Raw genomic sequence first — 27,867 nt, 5'->3', positions numbered from 1 at the left:
TGAATAAGAACCGTTCATTGATTAAATAAAAGCCACATTCTTCCTGCAACACCTTAATGGTATTTGAAGGTTTCCATGCAAGCTCTGAAACAGCCTAATCCTCATTAATATGTAAGAACTTCTGATCTCAGAGATATATCATTTTAGGTCAGAAAAAAGAAAAATAATAAAGAATTCTACCACATAAGAAAAATAGGTAAATTATTACAGTAATGAAGAGATACAGAACTTAAAAAAGTGGGGTTTGTAAATCTTTCTTAAAAACAGAGGAGATGGACGAGAAATAAAAGTAACGTTTTGAGGATAATACTCTGCAGTGTGTTAGACCAAATTAGCTTTCACTTTGCATAAATATATAATGCATAAATTTTGTACTTGATTTTACAACATTCAGCAAAGGGACTACTTATCATAATCTTGACATAGAATAACAGTGGCAAGAAGAAATAATAAAAACTGTCTGAAAACTGCTGCAAGTGGATATTCTCTTCATAAATGCCACAGATATGAAAAACAGAAGTGCTTGGAGAACTTTCACACAGCCCTGAATCAAAAGCCGCTGCAATGAGAATTGATGCTGTGTTTACATCATTCTGCTTTTGTTTATCTACACTGTAAAGCAATGTGAACCACGGTTCTTGGTGTACTTACTCCTCCCTGAGAGGAGAAAGAGTATTAATAGGAGTTAACGATACTACCAGTAGGAAGCTGGAAACCCACTACTATCAAAATTTCAGCTTCACAAAAGATGTAACTCCCATGCCCGAGTGTGAAATTAAAATATATTTCCAATTTTAGTAATTTAAAAGTCTTAGTCTCCTTTGATGAATGCAAAATAAATCAATATGACAGGAAATGTAATTCCAGCAGACCGGACTGAATACCACAATGAATGACGGGTGTGAGGAAAAGCCATCTTCATTGTCAGTTTATCTGATCTATCACGACCTCAGCGCCCCCCTTCCTCTGGTGCAGTCCTGGCTGTGCCCATGTGGCTCTCCATGGCTCCCCATTCTGCCAGCCACCCTTTCACCCCTTCCTCACTAAAGGCCAGTGAGCCAGTGGCAAGCAGCCTATGTGGGCTGGGGCGGGGGGTGTACAAAGAAGAGGGTCACCTTTGTTTGAGAGGTGGTGTATTCGGTGCAGGCCTGTGCTCCCACTCACAGCTGCCCAGCTGGTGAAATCAAGCTCAGCCACGTCCTGGGGCTGCCTTCACGAACCGTGGCGAGGCAGGATATCTGTGGCACATGGATCGTCTCTTTTTAAGTCACTCCACTAACAGCTACAAGTTATCATTAGGCTATGCCTAATGACTCTCGGTCTTAGAACTTCTTTAAAGTCTGCAAAAGCCAGTCACCCACATCTCCGTTCCCGGTGACCAGCATGGGACTAATCCCCAGGTGCAAGGGCAGCTCTGCTTCAGCTTCCTGTGCTTCCAATCCATACCGGTTTGCAGGCACATATCACAGGATATCTGCCACCACCTGTGCTAAATCCCCTGCTCCCAACACCAGGCCGTTCTGCTTTTTTCCTCCTCTCTTTTTTAGTGCAAGCAGGAGGGACAAGCCCAGAAGGAGAGATGAGTTATCTGCAGACCGGTTCTTGTTAGACCTCCGCGTCACAAATTAATTGTTTTGGTGCAGCCAGACACTGTTATATAGAACAGGAGGGCAGCCTGAGGTCAATCTCCAAATTGAGGTCAATTGCCCTCCTGTGGGGCAACCTGAGGTCAGTTGCAAAAGTGACTTTAAAATATCCCTCCTGGCTTACTCTTTGTGCATGCAAAATTCTTCTTTGTTGCCAGTGGTGGGATCTCTACCTCCCGGCCATCCAGTTTATTTTCTGAAAAAAATCGGCTCCTTGATATTTCTTGGAGTGAATAATATTGTTTCACTCTCACGACCAACACTAATGCTGAGAAAATAAGTTACATTAGACACAAGTCAATTACAGAAGAGTAAGTTTTAATATTGCCAGTCACAGCAGCCTTCTGGGGTTTTTCCTTAGTAAATTAAAAGGCTTTCCTTTTCATCTAGAACCATCTTATCACTCATTTCACTATCAGAAAACCACTCTGAAGATAATAAGGAGAGATTCTTTTAAAGGAAAATATATCTAGTTTAATTTCATGTCGGTTTTAGGAGGGAGGATTGTTCTATTTTATTAGTTATTTGCGTTCGTGTTTTTTGTTGCATACACTGGTGATAACAGCAAAATTTATGTAAGGTGAGTTGCTTGAGAATTGTGATTTCACTTGTTACTCTCAACTAAGACTGTCCCAATATGAAGACTACCTTCTTCACAGCGGTGCCTCTTACACAGCTTGTGTTTTGTGTGGTATTTACTTGGAAAGGGGTAATCCGCTCCTGCCCCGTCTCCTAACTCTTTATTCCCAGACTCCACGCTTTCTTCAAGATTTGGCAACGTTACTCATTTTGGTTATGTCACCAGTTTGTTCGGCAAGTAATTTACTACCTTCCTTTAAGAATCAGGATACCATTTCAGGTTTAACTTCTAACGTTTAAGGTACTTAAGGTGCCAGGTCCAATTTACTTACCCCTACTGATGGATGTCTACTTTCTCTCTTGGGTTGAAACTCAGCTCTGAATTACTCCCCGTCTGTTCCCACAACACCCTGTGTGCAGTGTGGATGTGAGCATTTCTCAAATTTGGTAATATCCCTAAACAGATCTTAAGCTTTCCTTGCGTTTGTTTCAAATGGAGAAACGGAAAATGTTCTCATCAGCCTCACCATCTTTAAATGTGTGGGTTTCGTTTCTCAGTTTCAACTCATTTTCAAAATATAAAAAGGCATTGATTTTGCAAGCCTGTTTTGTAGCAGTCCCAAGACACTGCAATCAGACGTTCTTCTATCCTATAATCAGAGGAGAGGATATGACCTAATTCAGCTTCTTTGCATTATGCATTATGGTACCTGACCACATACCTGAGACTGTTGCCTTCTTCCAGCAGGATGAGGCATCAGAGGAGTCGTGCAGCTCCAGAGAGGGGTCCTGCCAGCCTGGTACTGTGCCTGCCCTCCAGCGGTGCCGTAGGTGGGGACACACCAGGCTGGGTGTCACGCAGGGTGAGCACAGCCAGGTTCTGCCCCAGCAGTCTCCCAGCTGTGACGCTTTTCAGCTGGGGGGGAATCCTGCTGCAGTTTCTCTGTTTTGTCACCCAAAATACATCCCTCTTCCAAGTGCTTCCGCAACATCCTCTTGAAGCTTCTGAGGCACACAACATCCTTCAGTGAGGAACTTTACAGGTCTATTAACTGCGGGTGGAGACATGCCATTGCCCCTTGATTCCTGTACTGGAAGAAGCAGTGAGCAGACAATTCCAGGTTGCACCTTCCTACAGCATTCATGACTCCAAAGACATCTGCTCCCCCGCACTCAGGTTCTTTCTTTTCCAGTCAGAAAAAACTACCCCATTTCACCATTCCTGGTACAGAAACTGCCAAGTGACTGATCACTTCTGATTTCCTTCTTTGGATCTTTCTCTGTTCTACCACATACTTCTGGAACAAGGGGACAAGAACAATACACAATATGGTGAGGAACTTCTTAGGATGTCAGGTAAAGGTAGGACTAGAGGAAATGGATTAAAACTAGAGATGGGTCAATTCAGACTGGACGTTAGGAAGAAGTTCTTCACCATGAGGGTGGTGAGACACTGGAACGGGTTACCCAGAGAGGTGGTGGGAGCCCCATCCCTGGAAGTGTTCAAGGCCAGGCTGGATGGGGCTTTGAGCAGCCTGGTCTAGTGGGAGGTGTCCCTGCCCATGGCAGGGGGTTGGAACTAGATGATCTTTAAGGTCCCTTCCAACCCTAACAATTCTATGATTCAGGGTGCAGTTGGATCATAGCTACAGTGCTACAATACTGTTTTCTTGTTTTGCTTCTCATTCCTTTCCTAATTTTTCCCTAAAAAAACAATTTATTTTTCTGATAGTTGCTGAGCACTGAGCTGGTACTTTTTTTGAGCTCTTCTATGATAAGACCTAAGGTCTCACTCCTGAGTTATAATAGGCAGGTCAGCGACAGCTATTTCATATGTAAATTTAGGACCATTGTTTCCCATCTGCACCACTTTATCTATATTGAATTTTACCTGCCCTTTTACTTCCTAGTCTCGTAATCCCATTCTGCAATTTTTTATAGCCAGCCTAGGGCCTGACTCCCTCAGCTCAGCCAGTTCTGTCACCTTGCTGTTTGCTGTGCTTTCCAGGTCACTTATAGACACGTTGCATAGCACAGGTCCTAGAAGAGCCCTGGAGCCCTCCTTTCATTTTGAAAACCAAACATTTAGCCCTAGCTTCTGTTTATGTTTCTCAGTCTACTATTTATCCAAGCTAGGACCTTCTCTCTTATGCCATGGCAGCTTCATTTCCTTAAAATCCTATGGTGAGGAACTTCTGTCAAAAGTCTTCTGGAAATCCAGGCAGATTATAGCACCAGCGCCATCCTTAATGACTTGGGTTTTAGCCCCTCCAGAGACTTCCACTGCAGTTGAAGGCCAGGACTACATTTATAGAAACTATGTTTTATCTTTCCTGTAAGTCAGATTTATCCAGATTTCCACGAATTCTATCTTTTATCATGGCTTCTATGTGCAGGTATCTCACAGTCTTGGAGATCTTCTCTTTAAAAATTTGTCCACATTCATTACTCTCCCCTCCTCAGGAATGATTGAAATTTTAAGAAAAAGGTCACATGCCACCATCAATAATTCAACTATTTCATCCTTTGATTCTGTTAAGACTCTTGGGTGGATATCATAGAGTCCCAGTGATTTCTTGGTGTTTATTCTCTCTCTTTATTCGATTAGTTCTTCCACGGTTTCTTCTGTTTCAGATGATCCCTTGCTGAGTCCTCTCAACGGATTTGGGGCTCTCCCCAGTCTTCCTACGGTGAGCACCAAAGCAAAACACTTATTTACCATCTCCGCCACAGCCTTGCCCTCGCTGAGCTCTCCTTAAATAACCCCGTCATCGGCCGGCTTGCGGAGCTGGCATGTTTCCTTCTGCTCTGCTGGGAGAAGGATTTAGATCTGCCTTGCTGTATAGTGAAGCAGGTTGCCTATAGCACCCATGCCTCTTTGCTGTAGAAAGCGGTCGCTCGGGCAAGGATTTCAGGAAGAGAAAGATGGTCTTGAGTTAAGACAATGGAATAATGGTCTGGAAAGCTGGATTTATGTCACTTCCATATGCACCAGGAGCAATTTATTTATGTCTTCTGTTTTCACTCCTGATTTTCTGAGTGACTGATTAGATACCCCTGGTATACAAGTAGTACAGTGCAATTTTTAATATAGAAGGCAGCACACCAAAAACTGAGACCTCACCACCGCAAATCTGATGTAGTAGAGGGCTGGGGTTTTTTTTGTGTTTTCAACTCTCCGTGTCTCAGTTCAGCGTCTGCAAAATGGAATAATACTACTCCTTACCTCAGAGGGGCTTTGTGCATATAAATTCATTAAAGTTTGTAAAATGTGCAGGTACTATAGCAACAAGCACCGTATTAAAACCTGGAAGGGACATAATAATTATCTTCATAGCAGGGTTTGGATACTGTGCAGTAAATAAGGCATGGGGGACATATTGAGCAATGGGAAGAGACCTAAAATTGAATATTCGCTTTTGAGCTAAACTCCTTCTGTCCTGTGCACAGACTGAAGCACAAATAGTTTAGAACAAAATTCAAATGTGACCATGTAATTAGACAATGTCATAATGTTCACACCCGTTGGGGCTCATTTAAGGCCATACAAGGCAATTCTTAAGGTTTGGCAAAGATACCAGCAATTAAAAATAGGTTTTCACATTAGATAAAAGGTCAGGAAACTGTAATGAAAGGCAGTCCGATTCCCTTCTGCTACTCCACTGAATTGCAATTTGAAGGGGTAATAAATATTGCATACAATTTTCAAAAGTACTTTAGAGATTTGAGAGCCTAAACTCTGTGAGTGTCATCGCAACCTAAGCTGCTATTACTCCAGCTAGAGGAGAATGCTAGCTCCAGAAGTGGAGGCATTAGGACGATATGTCTACATGGCACTCCACGCAGAGAGAAAACCTACGAGAGGAAACAGTTGGCCTTAGCCAATGTATTTGAGCTAGTATTGTTGCATAGCTTTAGACTATGCCATCTGAACAAAATATTGAGACAAATCTGATTAATATGATTGAGTTTGACAGAATTTGGTGCTTATTTATGTCCAGCTTTTGCTAACTTTACTCAAACTGATTAGCATCCTACTCCAAAAGCTTTCCTGCTGAAATCAGCTAACAGTAAATACACTTAATGTAAGGGGTTCAGAATCTCTTCATTACAGAGAGAGGGAGAGAGAGAGGGAGCAAGCATATGGAGGAATTACAGGGAATTATATTCTTTAATTGTTCTTATTTAATTGAGCCAAGCAAATTCTTTTTCTAAGACTGAATAACTGTGGGAACCTTAATTTCCATACAGAAAAGTAAAAATTCTTTATTTTAAAGTCTTACATTAAATGTCTATTTATAGGTATGATGCTGTTGTTGACAGCAAAGCTTCCATTGATTACCACCAGGCCTAACTTTCACCCATAATAAACAACTTAATCTACCTTGAAATGATGAAGGACTCAGCTGACCCCGCCAGGATTTCATTCTGGTGTCCAAGGAAAGGAGGTGTATTAAGACTGTAGCATCCAGAAACCTTTGCCAGCAACCTGATCAACAGACATCGTTTGTATTTTTAAGAAAACTGGCTATAAATGGCAGTTTTCTATTTGTCAGAATTACCCTTATGATTTACTTATTTTTGTTACTGTGTTGTAACGTATTTAATGTTTAAGACTTTAAAAACCTACAGCAAATACAAAATAACGGATCATCACAATAACCATCACTACAGTGATGGAATCCACACATTTTTTTCTATAGGGCTGCATTTGTTCTACTAGTATGCACATATAGTTGTTTTTTTATGGCGGAATCCGATTTGGGCATTCATTATTGACACACACAATCAGATTTTAAGTGCAGTTAAGTACACCATCTGGCTTTTCTTTCCATCTATGCCTGCGTAGCCATACACAGTTATCTGCTATTCCAGGAGTGTCTGGTGTCTATTATAGCTGCACCAGTTGCACTACAATCAGCTGAGTAGGCATTTCCCTTATGAACCCTGATTTTCAATGTTTAACAACTAATTCAAAATTGCATCAAGCTCAAACATGGCATGCACATTTGCAGACCAGATGTGTTTTTGTTTATCCTTTTATTTTTAAATGCCAAAAATGGCAGGGTTTAAAGAGTCCATCCAAATAATATAACATTTATGATCAGCAAAGCAGATCTGCTCTCAGTTTGGGGATATGGTCACAGGATGTTTGAAAGTGGGTCTTACTTAGCCTTTTGGTCATCATTTGTAGCTTTCTCCCCTTAGCGAACGGCTACTAGTACACAGCATGTACTGCGAGCTACATTTCATGATGGGGCTTAAGCACGTCTATGACAAACCACTGGCATTTGGCATAAAGGGAAATTGTGCTGATTTACCCTGCAGCTAGACAGGCTGGATTCTATTAATCCCAGTGTAGAAGTAAAAATAGTCTTTATATTTCTCTCTAAATCTGAGGAACCTAAGGAGTGAGATAGAGGAGCCCTCCAGAGACAAATTCTGAGAAAGAGTTCAAATTCATAAGAGGACATAAAAAGGAAAGAAGAAGAAGAAGAGGGAATGGATTAAAACCATTTTCATTTAAGTTTTTCATTTAAATGCATTTTGTCAGTTTTTCTAACCATCTGAGCTTTATGTTGGGAAGATCCAGCCCAGCAACATCTTATCTCTAAGTTAGGGGCTCTAAACCCGCCAAAGGTCTATTGAAGGACCCAGATTTATCAGGTAATACACCTACTTCATCTGCAAGTTCTCCAGGCATTTATTTTCCCAGATGTGCTTGTAAATGCCTGTCCTGGGGCAATGAACGCTTATCTCCCACCAAACACTCCACTGCAATCCAAAGCACCAGCTACACCCCACCTCTCCTTAGAAAGTCCTATTTGCAAAACACTCTGCTGGTTCGAGGGGTCATCCAGGTTCCTGCGCCCAGCACCTGTGGGGGATGCCGTCCACGCCGCCTCCGGTAGGTGCACTACGGCTCTTTCAGCCCAACCCTGAAGTTCTCAAAGATTTTCAAGAGGCTTCTTTACACATTCCCCACTAATTAGAGAGACGTGTGTTTGAACCGTTTCAGGCTGCTGAAGGTATTGAACCTGGGTGTCTCACTTCCTCGGCAAGTGCTCTGATCTCTAATAGGAATTGAGGAAACCACCTCTCCCTGCCTGAACATTAAAAGGAAGAGAGAACTGGGATCAATTCTTTGAAAAAATCGCTACAGAAGACTGCTGTCAGGAAAGGATTCCAGGTTTATGATCCCCAGTGGAAGAAGGCACTTGCCCGTTACTTGGAGTGAAGCAGTGGGTACCAGAAGAGGGAAGGGGTCACACTCCCAGGTGTCACCTCCTACCCACTGCAGCTTGACAAGTTTGAGAACAGTAAGGTACTTAGATCCTTAGGGGGGGTTCTACTCAGAACTCAGTCACTTAGAAATAAGACTGCTAGGCTCTATAGATCTTTATATTATTGAAAATAAACAAATAAAACTTCACAAATTCAAGCAACTGAGTATTTCTTTCTGTAACAAAGGGTTCTGTGTTACCACAGTGTTACCAAAACGCACATTAAATGTTGGTGTTTTCATGCAGTAGAAACAAATATAACATTGCTCCAATATAAAACGGGTGCTAATTTTTGCCTGTTGAAAAGACTGATGTTAAATGTAACATATACCTCTGCCTTGCTATATTTTCCCATTCTTTCAAAAATCCTTGGCCCCCAGGAGCTCTTCTAAGCAACTTCCCTTCCCTCTTTTTTCAGGTTCCTGCTGTTTTCACCTTCAGCCTCTGCCATTCCCTAGCTCCAGTGTGTCCTGCTCCATCCTCCACCAAGGGCTGAAGGCTCAGGTGTTGACCTGGTTCCCAAGAAGCAGGTCCAGTGCTGGGTGATTTGTGGGTGACGAGTGTTTAAACTAGTAAGCAATACTATAGGTCTTAGACCTGAGGCAGTACATTAATGTCAGATGAAAGATGTTCTAAGAACAATTTTCCTGAAAATTTTTCTTCAGCAAGGGAAAACATAAGCATGTGATTAATCTTAAACACATAATTAGTCCTAATGAAGTCAGTAGGGCTACTCATTGACATGAAATTAATACATAAACAAGTCTTCATAGGATGAGAGTATGTAGATGAAGAAAATTACTTCCTCATCTCATTCCACGGGCATCCAGGACCCGTACTTGCTCCTGTGACGGCTTCTTCTCACATCATCTGTTCAGCCAACCACTTACTCTCCAGCTGGTCTGCTTAGATCACTCTGCAAACTCTTGTGCTCTCCCTCCACGCGTGCCTGAGGTGCCAAAGGGTCCTTTTTCATTTCCACTTTGGTCAAATATTTCTACTATAAAACGCGTTCTGAAAAATTATTAATCAAGTCCTTGACATTGACCTGAAAACAGATGATGAAAAAGCAGCCACCTAATTTACTCGTGTTAACTGAGGGCAGAAGTAAGAAAGGGGGAGGTGAGTTTAGACACCAGCGAGATACTCTCTAGCCTCTGTGCTTTATGTATCTGGATTCTTTTAATTTTATTTATGGATTACTCTTTTTCAATATAATCAGTATTGGCTCCTCAAGGACACAGCCATCATGTGAAGTTTGAACAAGTATAAGTCCTTTCTTTTAGTTTTAGTGTCGTTTTGCTTTGTTTATTGAAAAAGAGTATGTCACATTATGTTTTATAAAACATATGCAATATATAATATATTTCATATCAATATGCTATTGTATAAAATATAATGCGTATTAAAATATGTGGTATGTATTGATACAGTGGCTAGAGATGGTGCAATTCAGGTGTGAGGCCTGCATGTCAAAATGGGGGCTACCAATAGCCTCCCTGGTAAACCCACCTCCATGGTATATATCTGACTTCTGTAGTCAACAAACGTTATCGTTACTGTGATGATGACTCTATTCCTCGTTTATTTAGCAATTCTATGGGTGCCCGGAGACATCTAGGTTAGGAGATCTATAGCCCATAGGTTAGGAGTGAGGATTTTGCACCAAAAAGATGCAAGAGCATGATGAACTGGAGCAGACACTACAGTGGGCATTGGAAACCTGAATTGAGACCCTTGCATAGATGTCTCCAATGGCCTGACAAATCAGTGAATCTCCTCTCTGCTTCCCTGGCCCAAGGGAATTGTGAAACTTGTCCTTGGGTGTTCCACCAGAAGCTCTCTTCTAGCTCCTGCTTCCTTCAGCTTTCTCCCCATTAAGGCCTATTTTCTTCTTTGTGCACATCTTTAGAGGCTGGAATTTATTTCAAAGGCAGAGGGCTTGTAGGTGGGCAAGGGGTAGCAAGCACCCACAAACTCACTCCTCAAGTGCTTTCTGGTGCCTGCATAATTAACCTTAGTGCTCCTTTAGGTAAGGAAATGCCAGGAGTTTCTCTTGCAGAAAAAGCAGAAAAGATGGGTGGGAGAGAAATGTGGGCATCCAGAAAGCAGCATTTCTCATGAAGTCCATGAGATTTTTGTCCTTTCGCTTGCATGAGACTTCACTGCTCTATAATATAATGCGAGGTACTTAGGGAAAGACTGGGAGATGTATAGGAACAAAGTCTCACATGGTGTTATTCAGCACTGAGTATATAAATCAGAGAAGTCAGGGAAAACAGAGTGGAAATCAGGAAAAATGAAGAAAATGAGAGCAAAATGAAATAGTTGAGACACAGAAGAACTGCAAAAGTCTTGGTATCACAACAGATAGATAAAGAAATGGCTTATACCATTGCCTGGCTTGAATCTTACCCCCACATCATCATGGTTATTGTAAAACCCATCCTTGGAGCCCAATTGCATCATTTAGCGTATAAGAAACGTCGATGCTTCTTACCATGTATTCTGTTCCTTCAGCCCGTGCCTGGCTTCTGGCTGTTGCACAACTAAGCCTTGCACTTTGTCAAGTAGCCAGAGATGCTGCTAATACAGAATAAAAACTGTGGTACAAACCACACAAGCATTGAAAAATGATCGGCATTGTTAGAAATGCTAGGACATTTCCTGCAATGAGAAATAAAATCTATATTTATATCCACATCATATAAGTGAGTAGTTTCTGCTGGTTTTGACTGACTTTGCAGAGAGAATTTAATTCTGAGCTATATATATATATAAAGATTTTCATTGGCAAATGAATAAATTTTGAAGTTGTTGCATAGTCTACTTAGAAACAATTTTTAACATTTATTTTGGAAAAGCAGTATGAGAATCTAACAATAGTGTGAAATCTGTGTCTGAAAAGGGTACATGTGGGCTTGTAGCCCCAATCTGGTAAATGAGCCAAGATACATCCCAATTCCTTCTCCAAGTATCAACCATTCCTTTAGCTAATTTTCAAAAGTCTTTGCAAGATACAAAATTGTATGATAAAAGTTCACACTTCTGGGCTGCGGCAACTTCTTCTCCTTCAAAATTGCATTACTTATTCATGTATATTTTTACAATAAATAAGAAAAAAGGTATATGGCCATAACAATATACTTTAGAGAACGGAATTATTTTTTCCTGATATATAAACACCGTTTGCTTTTGAATTAGTTTGAGCAAAAAGGCAGAAACAAGACCACTTAACAGTAAAAAAAATCTACTATCCATGTTTATTTTCTTTTGAAAACCCTTTATTTTTCTATTCTATGATCAGTTTAAAACTATTTTAGACACATAGGTTAATGATTTAGGCAAATAAATTATTACTACGATGTACTCACCTACAAATCTCTCTTTAGAAGCTTCTGTAATGCCCAACTTTCTGACCGTGTCTTCCTAGGACTAGACTGCAAAATGGATATTGTTCGACTATACAAAGAGCATAAATGATCTTAAGGAAAATACAGTGTTTGCTGTGGCAAAGACTGCAATGCTGCCTAAATTAATACGAATCATTTGGGCCCATTCAGTTGTACCACCTCTACTTCATAATTGCAGACTACAACTGAAGAGGAATCAAGCTGATCATGAAAAAAAATGTTTGGAGAAGTAACAGACAGAGCCAAACAAACTGTTAATGCTCCATACTATCCTATGTAAAAATTTTCCTAAAACTCTGTTCGTTTTGAGAAGCGGTAGTGATTGTTGGAGGTTACTGGAGGTTGTATCGCTGTTTCCAGATTTCAGCATTGCTCCTCTGAAAAGAGTACTAGATGTGAAAGTCCATACATAGACTAAAAAAAATGAACTCAAATTCCCGTGTCTTTTAAAATAAATAGGAAAGCTTTCAGTAACTCATTATTGTTACAAATGTGTGTACAAAATAAATAGGACCAAGATCCGGTTTCCTAGTCTCTACACCAATATATAACAAGCCTCCAAACCTGATTTACCTGAACTTGGACCTCATACCTAATTCCCCATAAAAAAGGTTGTTTTAATTTTCAGTTTAATTACATGCAGGTGAGAACATGTACATTCTCTGTGAACATGAACTTGTATTTCATCACGTCGGTTTCACACATGTGCACAGGTTTTCAGCTGAGCTTACATGCACACGGTAGCAGATAAGCTTAGCACTGAGATCAACAAGAGAAAATTCGTATCGACTATTACAGGACAGTCAAAGGAAGCAGCTGTCATATACGTTAATATAAGGCTTTGAATCAGGAATGTGATTCAAAGTCACAGTGTGACTTTGTGCGTCCAGTCCAGCCACACCGGGAGCAGAACCGCACACTCTGCCCTCTGCGCCCAATTAGAAAAAGCTCATCTATCAAATGAATTGCTCTTCCACACTATACATGAGGACTGAGACAGAAGCAATGAAATATTCACAGAAATGCAGACAACTCATGAAAAGTTCTTTTTTTTTAAAATCCTGCAGTCTCTTTTTGAAAAGGAGCTAGAAATGTAAACCATGCTACTGTGTGAGTCCTGTGCAAATTAGCTCTATGGGAATCCAAAATAGAACAGATTTATGCTAACAACGGGCTGAGGGAGATTACTTGCAAACAACAAAGGCAGCCTGGCCAGCAGTTTAGGGCTTCTCTTGTTAAGAAAAATTTCCCATCTGTAACTAAATCAATTAGTTATACCAGTGCAAACCCCTGATAGAGACATGCTGCACCAGCGTGAATTGGGGCTTAAAGCCATTTAGGTTAATTCAATAAATCCTTGTCAGCGCTGCTTTGAAGCGAAGGATGCCATAGAAGCAAAAGTTTATTTGGGGTAAAGAGACTGACTGACATGTAGGTAGGTTTCAAGCTGTCATTCTTCTGGCTACAAGCATGTGCATCTGAAAGAATATATGTGGCAGGTCTGATTTGGATCTCGTCTCAAGCCTATGTAATGAAGAATGACGCACTTTCCCTTGCAGCCCTTTCCATTCAATAACTGATCTCGAACTGATTTTCAAACGCTTTAATCTTGAGATGTAACAAGACAGTTATACATGCTGACCCCTAACACACCACACCTCCTGGAGTAACACCAGACTGTCATCTTCCACTCCACCTCTCTCTTCCCAGCCCTCCCCTTTTCCGCGTTGCAGGGTGGCCAGGTCTACCACTTCCTTCCTTGTTGGCAGGAGCACCGGTGTCCGAGGGAAGGCACAGTGCAATCCCCAGAATTGCGACACGAGGTGGGCTCTTCCACACTAATAACTTCAGAGATGCGCTCTGGGGAGGTCATCAGCAATGCGACAAAGAGAAAGAGCAGCTACAAGAGAGGCTCGTTGCCGTCTCCCCCTCATTAGTGCTGACACTGGTCACCAGCTGGGGCCGGGAGGTGGGCAGCCGGGTGTCCGAATCGGCACAAGAGGTCTCATTTTCTCCTTGTAAGCTCTTTTGTGCTGCCTTGCCGGTTGTAGAAGAGAGTTTGTTTAAATTGACTGCTTTTCCAGATTCTCTAAATACCTGATGATCTAGGGAGGGGAGGAGGTGTATAAATTAGTAGAATACACAAAATTATTGTGTCATTATTTACTGATGTCACCAACAATTAGCCATATAGTAAACATTTCAGCTGGTTCTCACAGAATCAGTTCTTGTTCCCTGGGCCTCATAAAACAATGTCTGCAGAAAATATGTGTATTTGAAAGCAAAAACTAGTTCTGAACTTTTAAATTTTAAGGCACAAAAGCTCTTGTCAGGTACTCATTACAGATCAGTCCTCTGCATATCGCCTACATCAAACAATTTCTAGTGCCCAGGAATATAGAACTGAAAGCCTCCTGAGACTGGGTTCACGCCCCTGCTACCACAGGCTCCATATCAAATAATTTTTCATAACAAATCAATCTCCAGTCTGACAATAATAATTTTTGTTCCACCAGGCAGACGGTTCTGGACCAGAGCTCCCCCGTTTACTGACCTGGTGGTTAGGAACCTGATTCTGATTCACAAGGCAAAATATACCTGTGTTAAATAAATTCTACTTTGGATCTATTTGCTGTCACAGTAACATTTTCCAACAGTTTAAACACTTTTTCTGTCCCTTTTAGCTATCCTTTCTCCTCTGCCCCTCTATATTCATGGCAATTGAGGCTTTCTGGGACTCCGTTTTGCAAAGCAAAACTAGCCAGGAAGTTTTTGTGTCTTCTAGAAACACAGGAGCTCTGTTCCCCAAAATATGCCTCGTAGTCTTCCCGTGCGTCTCTTCCACTTCGCGTTAATCTTTCTGGCACATGTTTGACCAGGGCTGTGCGCCGCGCTCTCCATGACGTGGGCTCCATATACGCACTGGACATTTTGCAATTATTTCACCTGAAACAGCTTCCAACTTCTTTTTTTTTTTCCCATGGTCTACTTTCCGGAGTGATCCCGTTGCATTGGGACCAGCGAGAAGGCGGTATCTGCTGTGCAGGGACAGGAATGAGGGCCTTGGGAGACGTGGGAAGAAAGGCACAGAAAGTGGCTTTACTGCCAAAAAAAACACAGAAGGATTTTCATTTTCCTACTCACCTATAACCAGGCAGTAGCCTCAAGTCTTTTCCTTCTCTTCAGCTGTTTCCAAAATACAGGCTACCGGTTCTTGGCAGAAGTTCTTGTTGGGCTGTGACTGCATGACCTTGAACTTTGTACTATTAAATTTCATCCGTTTCTTTTTACTTCTGTCCTCAGTGATCCAGCTGTTCCTGCATGATATTTTGATCCTCCTCTGCGAAGGCAATGCCACCCAGCTTTGTGTCACTGGCGTCATTTATCAGTTCACTCCCACTTGTGATCCCCAGGTTAAAAGAAAAACACTAAACAAATACAGAGCCTTTTTTTTTAGCCACTGTAACACTCCAGCACTACCCTCCCTCCTGTCTGACACTATCTCCTCAACACTCACCAGGGCCACGTTCACTTTAGTCGACTTTTTACCCCCCTTGTGCAACTCACCTCCCTCCCCTAGCTTGACTGAATATTAGTCAGTGAGAATGCAGAAAAAAATGAGTTGGTTAGCTACCAGCTGTTAGATTGATCTTAATAATATCCAATTTTTTGAACAACTTTTAAAGTAAAAAATAATTAAAGATGAGGAAATAAATATAAAGGTTTATATCTTTGTAAAGAGATTAAATGCAGCTTCAGCCAAGGGAGATTGTGTCAGGTTCACTTGACACTACTCTTCAGTGCAGATTTTTTTTTCCCCCCAGAAAGAAACCCAAACAATGAATGTCATCTGCCTGGGCTTCAGTAAAGGACTTCATACTGTGTCACACAGCTAGTAAAGACTTGTTAGCATTTGCAGTTTAGGCAGGGAAAGGGAGGAGGGAGTTAGCATAACTTCATACCAGTTAAAAATAACTGTTGAGACTGAGAGTAACTGCTTGGTTGAGTGATGCCATTTACCACAGCTTTAAATTACTGTGGAATTGTTTAAGCATTAGTTAACTGGCTGCCATGAATCCCATGATGGATCTCTTAAGTCAGAGTTAAGTAATGGTTTACCATAGCCTGGTTAATGGTTATACAAGCTGTTCACGTCTGATTAGTTTTTTTCTTTGCATTACTCTAATTGTGTGATAATTAACTTAATTCCTTTACTTCCCTTTTTTTTTTTTTTAAATGTATTTATTTTGTGATTTTAGGATTAACAATTCTTTTCCTGGGGAAACCTCTTCAATTACAGAGCATTCCACCATGTCAATCAATTAGCTGGTTCTGCAGAGTTTATATTCTCAATTTTTCAACCCAAGATAATGGCTACTTAAACTTTTCCACTGGTAGAAAGTACAACGACAGAAGAGAGAGACAGGGCTTGATTGATTGCAATTGCCAAGCAGCAATGAACACTTAATAAAATAGAGCACTGAATGTTAACTTAAAAGAGAGGACCATAACTCCTTGAAAGAAAATCATATTTAGTGAGACATTAGGCATTAAAAGAGATTGGGTGACACAACTGGAAATATTGACAAACCCAAAATAAACAAACGCTTCAGTGTAAAAAGTAGGGCATTAAATATGCTACCGATTCCTTTTGGTATTTTAGTAACATTTTGCACTGTCAAGCACACAAAGAACACCCAGGATCTTCAGTCACACCAAGTGTACTTCACTCTGCACTTTTAATGAGTCTTCTTAGGAGGGGACAGAACTTGATACCCTCGCTGAGTAATATGAAGTCAGAGACAGAACGGAGGGCTCCGGGTGGAATAAATGAGCAGAAATCACAAACTACTACAGAGCAATGTTTTACCGCATGAACCCATGCATAAACTCCAAGTTCGTCCCTTGGAAATAAAAGGAAGAAAAAAGGGAAGAAAAGATCTTACCCATATTGCTGAGCATACACCTTCATGAGCTAACACTGAGATGTATTTCAGAACTCATGTCTAAAAAGGGGTTCCTATGACATAACCAAAGAAATAGAGTCAGAAATAGGAAAGCTTTCATGCTTTAAAGTTGTTTCCTAATTTTATACAAACTGTAATTCTGGGAAATTGTCATCCAGAAAGTGGATGACATTTCTAGGCATCCACAGCCAAGAAAATTAAGTCATATAACAACAGGTGCAGAAAGGGGTCATTGGCATCATCAGGGGAACGGGTTCGTCCTCGCCAGCCTACCAAAGTGACGGCTTTGTTTGTTTGCAGTAAGACAACGGCGTATACTAAAAAAAATCACATGGACTTATTGATTAAAAATGTAAATGGAACTTTAAAGGTATGCATTCACAAATGGCTGCAACAATCCATCAAGAAAAGAGTTAAAGATTTTAAACAACCTCTTATTCCATGAAGAGCAGTTTCACCTGCCCTTAGTAGGAGTCAAATTTACTACCATGGGAAAGCATAAAGAGCAAGCCCGTGAACAGAGGCCGATATTCATATTCATTTGGGGATTTTTAGTGCAAAATTCAGATAAAAAATATGAATAAATGCAAATTTCACCTGCTGTGCATTTATCCAGGGGTGAAATTTCATGCGTAAGCCCCCTCCTCTTCTGCCCACTGTAGAAAAAAAAAAAAAAAGGTAGAGCTTTAGTCTGGCAGGTCTAATATGCTCCTCCAGCTCAAGGATTTGAGCAGCCGTTTGAGTTTTTTACAACGAGCTACCTACAAGTGATCATAGCATGTGATGTTAAGCTGTGCGGGTCCAGAGGCGGCACCAGATGTATCACCCAGGTCTCACGGCGTGGTGATAATCCGGCTGCCCCAGCACTCCCCTGGGAGGCAGTTCCAACAAACCACTATCACAATCAGGCTATCAACTCGAACAATGACGTTGAGCAAGAAAAATATTTCAAATGCATGTGACAGAAAGACCACCGAACCTCAATCCTGGCCCAGTATGTAGTGGAAATGGCAGCAGTTACTCTTTTGCAATATTGCGGATTACACCGGGTGCAGGTCATTGAAGTTGGGTGAGGCAATCTCACAATTCACTACCAGCAGAAAGGGGACACTAAACGCACACACATGCTCCTTCTTCTGTCTCAGCGCTCCTGGCTGTGTGTGCCCACCATTTACCACCAGAGCTTGTCTGACCTGACTCAGCTCACTGGCTCAAGAAAAAACTAAGTCAGCAGAAGCGTAGTTATCTGCCTCTTATCTGCCTGTTTAGTTAGTGGATAAATCAGATGACAGAAGAGGCCAAAACCCACCTAGTGCAAGGAAGAGGGCAGGATGAATGCAGATGGGTACAGGAGAGGGAGAAGGAGACAGCAGAGAGGACAGGAGAGAGCTCTTTTGTAGCACCGAGCTGTTAAGCTCACATCCGTAGGCACCACTGTGAGCTAAAACCGTAATAATGATTTACATTAGACTATTAATTTCAGCATTGAAGGAAATGCCCAGATCTATGAAAATCTGCTACGGTATTAGGTGGAATTCAAGCAATCTTTCAGTCACTGGTTGAACTTTCGGGATTATTTTAAGAGAGCCTGTGAGGTCTGCAAATGTCAAGAGCTCTGGACTTCAAAACTCTGAAAGCTGGACAGCTGCAGTACAGTTCATTGCCGTATACTACCAAGGGAGAAACAAATCCTATTTTTAGTTCACCTTGTGCAAGAAGTGAAGTCATTACAAATATGAAAGAATTGGTCTTTACTAAAAATAGTATGCAAATGAGGCCATACTTTCTACAAGCTTATCTTTTCCCTTCATACTCATAACCATGGTCAGTAACAAACGCTTTTTCTGAAAATAGACATGGCATAGACACAGCTGTCATTTGCGTTCTCTGCGCTCATGAGGAGGAAAAAGAAAAAAAAGAACACAACCCAAAATGGTGTACAACGTAAAACACAAATTGCGTACAAAATTATTTAAATGGAAGATAAAATACATCTGCAGCCACAAATAATCTCTTACTTTGTAGACCAAGGTCAAAATAAACATTCTGAAGACAAAAAAATTCCTTCGGCCGTGACAAGGAGTTCCCTGGTCTCCAGTGTTTTGTATCAAAATATTTGAGTTAAATGTCTACGTGGTCTCTTATGCTCTTTCTTTTCCCCTTCCACCTGAGGAGGAGTAGCAAGCAACATGGAGTTTTGCAACCTTAGCATTTTTTTAGCTTTTGTTTGTCCTTATTTTAAAAGTGATTGAGAAAAATAAAGCATATTTTTTAGAGGAAATTAGTGTCAGGATGGAGAATAACTGTGTTTTGCTTCATCTCGATTATACAAATTAGAATGGTCTTGTTACAAACATCTACTAATAAAACAGGGTTTGGCATAGAAATATTGACACACGCTTGTCTATAGTTCTGCTAGCGGCACCATTATAATGAGAGACTGGGACACAATGCAAAAATGAAAAAGAACGTTCAGCATAGAGAAATTCTGTTGTGTTGGTTGGCTGCTGAATAGCTGCTTCAGAGATTGACAGAACAAGATGGGGCTTTTAAATGGGACAAAGACTTAATTCAATAGAGAAGCAATACAATACAAAAAAAAATGAAATTCTATTCATTTACAAGCAAGCTATTAAGTGGGTGAAAAATGATTCTTTTTTCCTTTAATTTACAGCTTTACAGAGAAATTTTGATTTTGCAGTGTTTATGCAAGTTGCTACCATAATCTACTTTTTCTCTGAGATTCAGAATGTTGCCACTTCATTTAGTGCGCAAACAAACCGACTGAAATTGTGATCTATTTTGTGCCCTAGCTTTATCTATCCTCCTCCATTATTCTCTCTGAACCTAGTTGAGTCAAGAAATGAGTCATGGCTGTGTCATATGGCTCAGCTACTTCTGAGGACATCTCATTCCCAGAAAGAAACGCAAACTGCCCTTGACACTCATGAGCCAAAGAGAATAGCGAAATATGGAGAAACCCTTCATCCCACCAATGTTTCAGTGAGAACAATTCTTGAGAAATCAGTATACACCTACACTGAAGAACTTCAATTTTCTACGGAGTTTTCTATTCCTTGTGGGACTTTCTTTTAACTTTGTGTTCAGATATCTTGAACCATTTCTTCCAATGGTTTGACCATTCCCATTCTTTGTATTCTGACTTTAGCTATTTATAGCAGATTCTATGTACTAATGAAATCGTCGAATTTTGCCTCTGATATCAACAGCAAAGGAGTCAAGCCTTCAGTGAGGCAAACCACTCTAAATTCACCTTCTTGAATTGTCACCAGTGCTGATACATATAATGCTGAGCTAGATTAGAAGAAGAGATTGAAATAAGCAGGGGGAAGAAATATACAGGAAATTATGTATTTCTAGGACTAGGAAGAAAGCAATTTTCATTTTCAATGAGAGCATCACGAAAGAAATGGGTGTTGTCACTGGAATAAATGTAGCACATAGTCCCTCACAAGGTTTAAGGTCTTTGTGAGACAGATCTGCATGATCAAATAGAGGACCTCGGTGATTTTCCAGGTATAAACTTATGCCCTTCACACTTGCATTCAAGCTTACATCATTATCAAAAGAGATAAAGAAGCAGCAAAGGAAACAGGATTAACCATGAAAGTCATTAGATTTTAAATTACTGAAGTAAATAAACTTCCTACACAGTGACCCAGAATATCTGACTTTTCTTTAAAAAACCGTTAACACAGAGAACTTATCAGTCATTTTAATGCTTTCTTCCATCAGGCCCAGAGTAAATACAAAGTACAACAGCATCACGCCTACAGCTCTGATTCAGAGACTCATGTTTATACAGGTACAGATTTGTATTTTTATATATATATATTTATATATGAATCTGCATGGATGTCAGATGCACGTCATTGCATTCAGTCTGGAGAAGACTAGCAGCCCATTCCAAGGGAAAAAGGAGGAATGGAAGGTTGCCCCCGAGCCCAACAAAGCAGCAGTCACTGACCACCATGATCATGGATGGATGTACACCCTTGCAGTCCTGCATTTCTCACCGACCAGCTTGCCCCAGCACCAGTCTTTCATTGTGTGACACGACGTACGAGGACCCACACCCAATACGCGGCTACTCCCCCCGCACACACACATATGTCATGTAGCCTGATACATTTGAGTTCATGTTTTGCATTATCAAATAGGCAGTCTCATGTCCTGGGATTCCAATTCAGAGGCACAAGGCAGCATAGTGAGGGAATCAGGGGACTGGAGCACCTCTCCTGTGAAGACAGGCTGAGAGGCCTGGGGTTGTTCAGCCTGGAGAAGAGAAGGCTCCGGGGAGACCTTATAGCAGCCTTCCAGTACCTAAAGGGGCCTACAGGAAGGATGGGGAGGGAATCTTTATCAGGGGGTGTAATGATAGGACACGGGGTAACCTTTTCAAACTGAAAGATGGTAGATTTAGATTGGATATCAGGAAGAAATTCTTTACTGTGAGGGTGGTGAGGCACTGGAACAGGTTTCCCAGGGAAGCTGTGGATGCCCCATCCCTGGAAGTGTTCAAGGCCAGGCTGGATGGGGCTTTGAGCAGCCTGGTCTAGTGGGAGGCGTCCCTGCCCATGGCAGGGGGTTGGAACTAGATGATCTTTAAGGTCCCTTCCAACACGAACCATTCTGTGATTCTATGATAATCCAGCATTTTCCTACGTGTCCAGCTAACACATACAGGTGCTCTCTGGCTTCTGATTTCAGGTGAGTCAATCTTTTTCTGCATGAGCATTCCCTGAGCTCAGGAGCATAACATTCATTCTCTCCCAGCCACTCCTATATTAGTAAAATGTTACTATATTTCCATTTTTATTTCTATCCCCTGTGGACTTTCAGCTCCCTGCAAGCATATGAAAACATTAAGAATAATAAAGCTTAGTTCTTATATATCATTTTCCATGTTTAAGCATAGAAACTAATGATGCTCTAAGTCCCTACAACAGTGCTTTTTAGAGAGTAGTAAGGCAAGAACACCTTATTGGAGAACCAAGAAGGTGTGAAACGACATTTAGTTAAGAGAGTGTATTGTAGATAAAGAGACATAAAATGCTGATTTTCAGCTAAGAGCAGAACCTAAATGAAAATCCCAAGTTTTTGGGGAGAAAACAGCACTAATTTGATATAGATAAGTGTAACCATAAAATCAATCTACTAGGTACTTATAGCAACAGTGCAGTTAAGCCTGTAGTTGGAATATGGCAGAAGACACAAAAGATCTGATATTTATTTTGAGAACTTGGTTAAGGAGTGAGCTCAAATGTTTTTTATTAAGCTTATCTCATCACTTCACTGGATTCCACCAAGCTGCTGTGGTGTACCTACATGTTGGGTCTCTGGATTTATAAGGTCTCCTTTCTTCCTGGGTTGCCTCCAGCCATTGTTTCTGGGTCTACCTCATTCAATACCCTTATTGAATACAACATTATGTGTTTTTTGCTTTACCTGTAAATAGGAGACAGTCTCTTCCAAAAGAGAGCTCCTAAGAAGCTTGGAAACATCCTTTCCCGTACCTTCGTTCTTGAGGGCAACTTCACTGTTAGTCTCACATCTTCAAGTTACTTGAAGCAAATAGGGTTCACTACATGAGCTCTGTTTATTTCACACAGACTGAGAGATGGACAGTTTTATGTAAAACACGCAACATTTCCACCTCCACCCTCTGCCTCAGAGTCCCAAAGATCTTACTGATCTTTTGAGTTCCAGGTCCCTCCTGCTGGACTGCATTAACCAGCTCAGAGTGAGTCCTGGAAATGCTGTGTTTTCTTTATTTCACTTTCTCCAGTGGTACTGTTAGCTCGGCAGCCCTTAACTTCAGTGCAAAATCTATTCCTGTGTGGCTCCCTGCTTGTCAAGCCTTTCTTTACTTAGCCCTGCCTTTATACATTCCTCAGTCTTTTTGTTTGTTTCAAGGGTTTTCTGGTCCTTAAAACTCTAGGTTTTCACCCACAGACAACTAGAGAAAACTTGTTTTCCCTTGATGAAGTCATTGCATGATTTTGGTTGGAGAAGAGCTAACTGTGTTTAATAACAGTTTTAATGCTCTTATTCAGACCCGGTATTCTGCCTCCTTGAGCCCAAGGAGTAGGTGGGTAGAGTAGAGTATCTTAAATAACAGTGTAAATATATAGCGAGACCACGGACCTGAGCAGGATTCATAAATGGTGCATAGACAAATTCACAAATTAAAGTAACATTATTAATCAGCATGGTCATTCAGAAACCGGAACTGTTCTGCAGTCCTAGGCATTCAATTGTTTTCTCTCACTGGATTTTTGTTCATTGACAACAATGATGATTAACGACAGCCTGGCCAATAGTGTATTTACACTCCAGAAGACAAAGTGCTACAACATTTAGCGAAAGAGAACAAAACAAAAACACGGACATATGGGTTGTTAAAATGGTATTTTATTCAACAATTCTGAAACTTTAACAAGAAGTACATCCTCTGATTGTAATGGATAGTCAGATGGTTGAAACAATTAATCTGGGTTTCCTGTGTAAAAATGAAAGAGCTCGGTGCAGCAGAAATCATTAGGATTTAAAATAAGTAGAACCTTCTCTGTTCCAGAATTCAAAGGACGAAGGTGTTTTTCAAGTTGCTAAAATAGCATGGGTTGTTAATACCTCTAAAGACAGTCATCAGCCTTCCCACTACTTTCTAAGCTAAAACATGCATTTCCCATTTAGTTTGAGACAAAGTTTCATGAGTTTCTATTTTTCTGGGAACTTAAGATAACTCTTCTGGAACTCAATTTAATTTTGACATCCTATTCATCTTCCTGCTTATTTCCCATCACTGACCCTGATCTTATTAGAAAACCTCTGAGAATGTCAGCAACTGCAGGGTTGGGTTTTTTTGACAAGTTACTCTAGAATGTGTTTAATGCCTTAAAATTGTCAGTGATTGAAACGAGCAATTCTAAATGAGCAATTGAAAACTAATTTCCCTCTATTTTTTATTTCTGTTTCTCCCTAGCCACATGTTTGGCACTCCTGGGCTGATTTCAAGACGGACAGACCAATGGCCATTAGGAATGCATCTTTCTTTATCCTAGTGCCTGATTTAGCCTCTTTCAGGTTATAAAAATCAGTGGCGGTTACTTCTATGCCACCACAGGCCAATCAGGACGACTGAAAAGACTGAGGATTGCTCCTGTTCTACGGAATAAGGGCATGACACACAAACATAGAGCTGATTGGACTCTCTGTGTATGTGTGTGTCCCAGTTTTAATGTCTAATATGAAGTCTAGTGAGGAGTGTCAGGACAGGGTCAACCAGGTGGAAATATCTAGACAGTGCTATTTCCCTCGGTAAAGTCTTCCACCTTCTAGTGATCTGCAGCTTGGACTTGTTGTGAGTATCCTTGTGTTAATAATTCTGGATGATTTCTTTCTGTGAGTTTGTCAGGTTGCTTTCTGAACACATGCAAAATTTGGCATCTAGCACACTGACCTCCTGTGACAATGAAGTCCACAATTTTACTGTTCACAGCACGCTGAACCTCCTCTTTTTGTGTGAGACATCTTAGTTAGATTTGTGTCCTGGTTTGAGAACTTCTGGTATTATAATACTCAGTGAATAGTAATTTTCTATTTGTCTCTTCTTTCCATTTATGTTTTCTTTACGTCCATCACATCTGTCCCTAGGTTATGTATTTTCCAAGCTGAAGTGCTCTTGTCCATTTTAGTCATTTTTCATCCAGAAGCTAGTTCTCTTATCATAATTCCTCTTTCCAGCCTTTTTAATGCTATTATATAATTTTCAAGACTGAAGAGAGAGAACTGTATGTAATATTGAAGTTGTGGTCACAATAGTTTAAACAATGATCTAATAAAGCTTGCTGCTACTACCTTCTTCTTAGTGCTTCCTGCCATTTGTCTTATTAGCTCAATCCTCTGTACCGGTCAAGCAAATGTTATGAATATAATGTCTAGATCTTTTTTACAAACATACGTCAAATGGCATTTATAAACTTCAAATGTATCTGCTTTTTTATTGCTCAGTAGCTTGGCTTTGTAGAATCCCTTGGCAACAGTCTGGTGTTTTTTGGTCTTCCCTACACAAATAACTTAGCATCCCCAGCAAATTCAAGATAATTTCTAGACCTTTTATGCATATGCTGTGAATCATAGGCCCTAACAACTTTCCCATTTTGCCACAGATTCATTTGTGAACTCCCCTCGTTTCTTATTTCTCTTTGTTTCTCAGCCTGTGGAAAGACATATGAAAAGCCTGTGCATGTACGGATGGTGTTAGGAAAGTCAAAGCTCAGCTGGAGTGGTTCCTACTGCTGCATCCGTAGTTAAAACAGTAAAAGGCTAAATAAGAAAAATATTAAGTTTCCATTTTTTAAATATTCATTTTATGTTTTCGCTTTCTGTTGGATTTCATTGTTCAAGCAAGGTTTTTGAATATAGGTACATCATAGGCACTGTTGTGCTGGCTTATTGATAGCAAAATTTTGAACCAGATCTTCTGGCAACAAAGAGTTGCTTTTCTCCTCTAGGACTCCTTGCTGTCTCTCCATTAAACAATCATTCATTACATCAAAAAACTTAACCTTGGCATCATATTGTGTCTGTGACATCTTATTTACATCCTAATTTACAATTGAAGTATCCTGTCATAATAGCCTCTTTGATGATGCTGTTTGTCACAATGAGGTATTATAACCAACCTGAACGGGTGGCTGATGTCAACAGGCAGCGCTGTTATTTCTCCATGTAGGTACAGAATTACGATCTCTACAGAATCCATACTATCTGCTGGTATGCTTAAATTGTTCATAAAATTTAACTCTCCAAACGCTGTCACAAGTTGCACCACTACTTCCCCTCCAAGAAATGCTCTGTCTTTCCTGCAGGCTTTGCCCTCTTGTGTTGCATAGTCTAGTACAAGTCCTGTGAGGAGTGGCTGAGGGGCCGTTTAGCCTGGAGAAAAGGAGACTCAGGGGAGACCTTATCACTCTCTACAACTACCTGAAAGGAGGTTGTATCAAGGCAGGGGTCAGTCTCTTCTCCCAACTACCAAGTGATAGGATGAGAGGAAACAGCCTGAAATTGCACTCGGGAGGTTTAGATTGGATATTAGGAAAAATTTCTTCACTGAAAAGGTTATCAAGTATTGGAACAGGCTTCCCAAGGAAGTGGTTGAGTGACCATCCCTGGAAGTATTTAGAAGACAAATAGATATGGTGCTTAGAGACATGGCATAGTAGTAGTTTTGGCAGCGTTAGGTTGATGGTTAGACTCGATGATCTTAAAAGTCTTTTCCAACCTAAATGATTCTATGATTCTAACTGATTATCATTCTGTCACCAAGTTTATGATATGCCAAATCCTTGTTTAAAGCCACATACTCTGGCTCTCCTATTTTTTTAGGCTTCTAGAATTTGTAAAGCAGTAGCAGTCCTTAGAGTTATTGCCACTTTTCAAGGTTCTGTTTAAATAGAAATTAATTTCATCATCCTGCCCTTATTATTAGCTGGTTTAAGTTTTGTCACTTTCTGATACATTCCGCCTTTGAGGATACAGCATCTCTATGATTTCACCTGAAAGGACATATCATCCAGAAATCTATGATCTTCTTAGCATTTTTTTGAGCCTTTCTATTAAAACAAACCAAAACTCCCCCGTAATCTTTCTAATTTTAAGTGCCATTTGTCTGTTTCCTTTTTGTTTTTAATGAAGTCATTATTGCTGCCAAAATCCCAGTTATTCAGCAGATATGTGCAGAATGACAATATTGCTTACCAAAGGTGAGCCCATATGCTAACATGGTTCACACTCAGAAAATAAATCGCGGCTAACTTAGAAACACAGTTGCAGAGGGGTAGCCATGTAGTCTTTGCTTTCCCTCATTCAGAGAATCATATGCTGGGGAGAAGGAACATTCCAAATGGTGGAGAGACAAATAAAAAAAATTAGCAAACAGACAATATTTGCCGGTAAACTTCATGCAAATTCCTTGTAGCTCTTATACAGTAAAAAATCTTCAAATAGACTTTTCTCCTTAGATAACTCATGGGTTTTTTTGGCAGAGCAAGAGTATTTCATCTGAAGTGCTGGGAGAAACGTGAGCTGTACTATTACAGCTTTATGATTCTCTTGCCTTACGGAAACCCAACTAAAAAAAGAAATGTTTCTAAATCACTCCTGAACTTCAATAAAGGTTTGCTTCTATTTTGCTTCTTACAATGTGCAAGAAATGCTTTTGTCTGGACTGTTTTTTCTATCCCAGATATCCACCTTTGAACAGAGTATTTCAGATCTGCATGAATTCCTACATTCTCTTCATAATTTGTACAGACTTTTCTCATGGCATTAGGTAGCAAAAGCATCAGAGAGAAGATCTTATTAGAAGCTAAACTTTAATCCTTTGTAAATAGTTAACTGCAGAGCTGTATGTATTATTTTGACAGGTACATGCACTATGCCTCAAAGCCACTGTTACTTGAAAAATAGCAACATAAATCCATCTATCTGCATACTTCCCATATTATTTACAGCTTAATACAATACCCAAATGCATTCTGTGAAGTAGGTCCATGCGGTAGCCAAGGCTTATTTCTACAGACATATCCTTGCTATCTTTCAGCTAGGGAAGCTTCAGCCGAAAATATGTGTGCAGGCGTTCAAGAAAACAGAGAATCTGAGCATGTATTTTGGCAGTAAGATGGCATTGATGCAGCTTGACTGCTAGGCAGGCTCTGCAGCTAAAGGTAGACTGGATAGGTCGTATCTTAGTGTCAGTGCAGATAAAAACTAAGAAATGAAAACAAATGATGAGAAAGCAATTTTAACTACTGTGGTGCCTCTTAATCTTCCCCCCCCCCCCCCCCGCCCCATCCCTGTTAGAGATGCATTGATTTTCAGAAACACCTAAGGACTGGCTCGCAGTCTGCTAATGATGTCTGCCAACGAGCAACGACAAGAATTACTTGTATGG

At 40.5% G+C, this 27,867-nt stretch overlaps 1 long non-coding RNA gene across 1 annotated transcript; it reads right to left on the bottom strand.

The window, feature by feature from the left end:
• Positions 1 to 12,527: 12,527 nt before the first annotated feature.
• Positions 12,528 to 16,922, bottom strand: LOC128910253 (uncharacterized). Its single transcript, XR_008466663.1, has 3 exons — positions 16,869 to 16,922; positions 15,067 to 15,262; positions 12,528 to 14,027 (listed from the first exon to the last, which is right to left on the bottom strand). It is a non-coding gene; the product is annotated as an uncharacterized LOC128910253 (long non-coding RNA).
• Positions 16,923 to 27,867: the final 10,945 nt, after the last annotated feature.

Source organism: Rissa tridactyla, chromosome 5, assembly GCF_028500815.1.
Source record: "Rissa tridactyla isolate bRisTri1 chromosome 5, bRisTri1.patW.cur.20221130, whole genome shotgun sequence".
In the NCBI taxonomy this organism is placed as follows: Eukaryota; Metazoa; Chordata; class Aves; order Charadriiformes; family Laridae; genus Rissa; species Rissa tridactyla.
This window is presented reverse-complemented; position numbering and strand designations above follow the sequence as displayed.